Genomic DNA, 4,823 nt, shown 5'->3' with positions numbered 1-4,823 from the left:
ATTCATTCAATAGTATTTATTGAGCACTTACTATGTGCAGAGCACTGTACTAAGAGCTTGGAATATATAATTCGGCAACAGATAGAGACAATCCCTGCCCAATGACGGGCTTACAGTTTAATTGGGGAGACAGACAAAAACAAAACATAAACACGATAAATAGAATCAAGGTGATGTACACCTCATTAACAAAATAAATAGGGTAATAAAAGTATATATAAATGAGCACAGTCCTGAGGGGAAGGGAAGGGGGGAAGGGAGAGGGAGCAGAGGGTGGAGGCGGAGCAGAGAGGGAGCAGAGAGAGCAGAGGGAAAAGGGGAAGCTCAGTCTGGGAAGACCTCTTGGAGGAGGTGAGCTCTCAATAGGGCTTTGAAGTGGGGAAGAGAGTTAGTTTGGCAGAGGTGAGGAGGGAGGGCATTACTGAACATCAGTAGGACGTGGGCCAGAGGTCGACAGCGGGATAGGAAAGAACGGGGACAGTGAGGAGGTGAGCGGCAGAGGAGCAGAGTGTACAGGGTGGGCAGTAGAAAGAGAGAAGGGAGGTGAGGTAGGAGGAGGTCAAGGTGATGGAGAGCCTTGAAGCCCAGAGTGAGGAGTTCTTGTTTTGTGCGGAAGTTGATGGGCAACCACTGGAGGTTTTTAAGGAGGGGAGTGACATGCCCAGAGCGTTTCTGCAGGAAGATGATCCAGGCAGCGTAATGAAGAATAGACTGGAATGGGGAGAGACAGGAGGAAGGGAGGTCAGAGAGAAGGCTGACACAATAATCCAGCCGGGATACTAGAGAAACAGCGTGGTTCAGTGGGAAGAGGCCGGGCTTGGGAGTCAGAGGTCATGGGTTCGAATCCCTGATTTGCCACTTGTCAGCTGTGTGACTGTGGGCAAGTCACTTAACTTCTCTGTGCCTCAGTTCCCTCACCTGTAAAATGGGAATTAAGACTGTGAGCCTCATGTGGGACAACCTGATTATCCTGTATCTACCCCAGTGCTTAGAACAGTGCTCTGCACATTGTAAGCGCTTAACAAATACCAACATTATTATTATTATTATTATTGTTATTATGTGAGCTTGTACCAGAACGATAGCCATTTGGATGGAGAGGAAAGGGCGGATCTTGGCGATACTGTAAAGGTGAGACCGGCAGGCATTGGTGACAGATTGGATGTGTGGGGTCAATGAGAGAGCATTTTGATACAGTAATGGAACTGTTCATGAAGTAGCGGCACACACAAAATCAGGAAGCTCTCAATCCCTCATCCGAAGTCTTCCTCTTCCAGTCTTCTTCAGAAAACTCCATGCCCCTTCCTATCTCTGGCGGTCCCCTCTAAGCATTGTTTGGGTTATTTAGAGCCCATGGTTGCGGGCATGATGGAGGCAAGAGTATGTGGGGGAGAGGGAATTATGTCAGGATAGACAAAATAGGGAATTTTAAAAAATGATATTTGTTAAGAACTTAAAATGTGCTGGACACTGTATTAAGTGCTGGGGTAGATGTAATCTAATCAGCTTGGACACAATCTAAATCCCATTTTATAGATGCGGTAATTGAGGCACAGAGAAAAGAAGTGGCTCATCCAAAGTCACACACAGGCAAGTGGAGGAGGTGAGATTACAATCCAGGTCCTTCTGACTCCCAGGATTGTGGCTCTATCCACTAGACAATCCTGATTCTCAGGGAATTGTATCAAATCAGATGCCTCCTGAAATTCATGAGGTGGGGCCAGGAAGTTACTCTTTCACCCTCTTGCCTTAGTAGTTAAGTAAGCCTGGATGTTTCAGAAAGGGAGGGGTTCCAGCTAGGCAAATCTCAGCAAGAAAAGATTCGGACAGAGTGTCCAGGCTCAGCCATACTGGACTGAAAGAGTCAGCAACATAAACCTATTAGTCAAAATTGCTAACACCAAGTTGGGGTAGATGGAACATGTTTGGAATAGGGATTACGTAGCCCATCTCCTGGGTTGCAATCCTGGCACCATCAGTTAACTTCTGGTGACCTTAAGCCAATCATTTAATTTCACTGTGCCACATTTTCCTCATCTGTAAAATAGGGTTTCAGTACCTGTTTTGCCTCCCCATTATATTGTGAGTCTCATAGTGGACAGGGATTGTGACTGACCTGATGGAATTTTATCTAACCCAGCACTAAGTAGAATAATAAGCTCTTAACAAACATTACTATTATTATTATTATTATTACTACTATTTTCATCTTTTCGGTGGCTCTGAGATGGGATGCGTCCTAAGAGATTGGGTCATTCAGGAAAGATCGGCTGAGTTATTCCAGGTGGTCAGAAGTCACCCTCACTCTGAAAAAGCTATCAAAGGCAGAAAATAGTGATAATAGTAATAATAATAATAGTGGTGTTTGTTAAGTGCTTACTATGTGCCAACTTCTGTACTAAGTGCTGGGGTAGACACAAGGTAATCAGGTCCCACATGGGGTTGACAATCTAAATAGGTGGGAAAACAGATACTGATTCCCCATTTTTTAGATGAGGGAATTGAGGCACAGAGAAGGTTAGTGAATTGCCCAAAATCACACAGCAGTCAAGTCGTGGGGTGGAGTTAGAACCCAGATCCTCTGACTCTCAGTTCCATTCTCTTTCCGTTAGGCCACGTTACTTCTCAAGATCTTAATGCATCACCACTTGCTGATTCCACTGAAGGAAATGCACCAGCTATAAAGAGGAGCATCTTGTTTGCATTATCTTGGACCTACAGCCATAAACTTTAATCGACATTATTACCTCAATTCCCCCTGAACTTACAGCAGAGGTTATTCGTGGTTATGAAATGAACCAGGTGGACAAGGGAGCAGCTGAAAGGCTGCACATAATGCTCAATCAGGGCTCATAATAAAAAGACTGAGAGGCTCTGAACAGTAGACGGGCTACCCCATGCTGTTTTGATTCAGTAACTGTTTATGCATCATAGATAAAGAGCTCTAAGTCAATATTTACCATTTGTTTGCTCTGGTGTACTAATGAAATTAAAAAGTTTTTCATCCCTGCTGGCTGTGGTTTCAAGAAAACCTCCTAAATGAGGTGAGTGTTTGGAGAACCGTCTTCCCCAGGGAGTGCAGAGATTGGAAATTACAGTGATTATTTACAGCACGTCCCTGCTGGGGAAACCGCCTTTGGGCTGAGAACAAGGAGGGGCTGGTTTGATTATTCATTCCCTCCTCTCTCTTGAGAAAAAGGGTCTTTCTAGGAGGTTGTGTATGGTAAGCAATCTCATCCAGATCATACCCCCATTCAGCCCAACCCATTTCAGTCCTATGAAACATTCTGTCATTGATGTTACAGTAGAGATGAGGTCAAAGTGACCTAGTGGGTGATCTAGTGACCATCTCCACTGGGCTTCTGGGTATTAGCTTTAAAGCCCTACTGAAGTCACAGGTGCCCCAGGAAATTTTCCTTTACTAATCTCTCATCACCCCACTCTTTATTCCCTCCCTTCTGCTTTCTACTTCCTAAACACATGCACTCACCGTCCCTCACGGTACTTTTGTTTACATCTTTATACTCTGTTGCCTTTCTAACTGTAGTTGATTTTATGAACAGTAATAATTGCAATGTTTGTTAAACACTTACTACATGCCAGGCACTGTTTTAAGTGATGGGGTAGGTACAAGAGAAGCAGCATGGTTCAGTGGAAAGAGCCTGGGCTTGGGAGTCAGAGGTCATGGGTTCGAATTCCTGCTTTGCCACTTGTCAGCTGTGTGACTGTGGGCAAGTCATTTAACCTCTCTGTGCCTCAGTTACCTCCTCTATAAAATAGGGATTAAAACTGTGACCCTCACGTGGGACAACCTGATTACCCTGTATCTACCCCAGCACTTAGAACAGTGCTCTGCACATAGTAAGCGCTTAAATACCAACATTATTATTACAAGATATTAAGATTGGATACAATCCCTGTTTCACGTAGGGCTCATGGTTTTAAACCCCATTTTACATTTGAGGAAAGAGAGACACAGAGAAGTTAAGTGACTTGCCCAAAGTCACACAGGAGACTAAGTGGCAGAGTTGCAATTAGAATCTAGGTCCTTCTGACTCCCAGGCCCATGCTCTATCCAGTAGGCCACCCTGCTTCTTGTGACCACACTGCTTCTATTCTGTCTACCCAACTAGACTGTAAACTCCTTGAGGGCAGGGATCATGTGTACTTCCCACCAGGTTAGCCGAGTGGTTAAGGTGTTGGACTTAAGATCCAATGGGCATATGCCTGCGTGGGTTTGAACCCCACTCCTGGTAGTAATATTTTCTCCCCCGATTAGACTGGAAGTCCATCAATGGGAAGGGATTGTCTTTATCTGTTGCCAAATTGTACATTCCAAGGGCTTAGTACAGTGTTCTGCACATAGTAAGCGCTCAATAAATATTATTGAACGAATACTTAAGCTAGTGTGGTCTCCCAAGAGCTTAGCACAATGCTTGGCACAAAATGATTGGGATGGCATGTAAGCTCCCACTTAACTGTAAACTTGTTGTGAGCAGGGAATGTGTCTACCACTCTGTTATACTGTACTCTCTCAACTGTTTAGTACAGTGCTCTGCATACAGTAGTGTTCAATAAATGTCAATGATTGACTGTAAGCTCACTGGGGTTAAGGGACGTGTCCACTAATTCTGTTGTATTCTTCAAAATGCTTAACAGTGCTCTGCACATAGTAAACACTCAATTAATACCATACACTGACTGATGAATTGACTGGTGGTGGTGGTGAAGAAGCCAAGACTATCCACTCACTCCCCATACCCTAAGATGCTCTCAGACTGAAATAATTGCCATCGGAGTCTTAGAGATTGGGTCCTCATAGA

At 44.4% G+C, this 4,823-nt stretch overlaps 1 non-coding gene across 1 annotated transcript; it reads left to right on the top strand.

The window, feature by feature from the left end:
* Positions 1–4,173: 4,173 nt before the first annotated feature.
* TRNAL-UAA lies at positions 4,174–4,256 on the top strand. Its single transcript has one exon. It is a non-coding gene; the product is annotated as a tRNA-Leu (tRNA).
* The last annotated feature ends 567 nt before the right edge of the window (positions 4,257–4,823 follow it).

This window comes from Ornithorhynchus anatinus, chromosome 4 (assembly GCF_004115215.2).
Source record: "Ornithorhynchus anatinus isolate Pmale09 chromosome 4, mOrnAna1.pri.v4, whole genome shotgun sequence".
NCBI lineage: Eukaryota > Metazoa > Chordata > Mammalia > Monotremata > Ornithorhynchidae > Ornithorhynchus > Ornithorhynchus anatinus.
The sequence above is the reverse complement of the archived record's forward strand: the minus strand, read 5'-3'. Positions and strand labels throughout refer to the sequence as shown.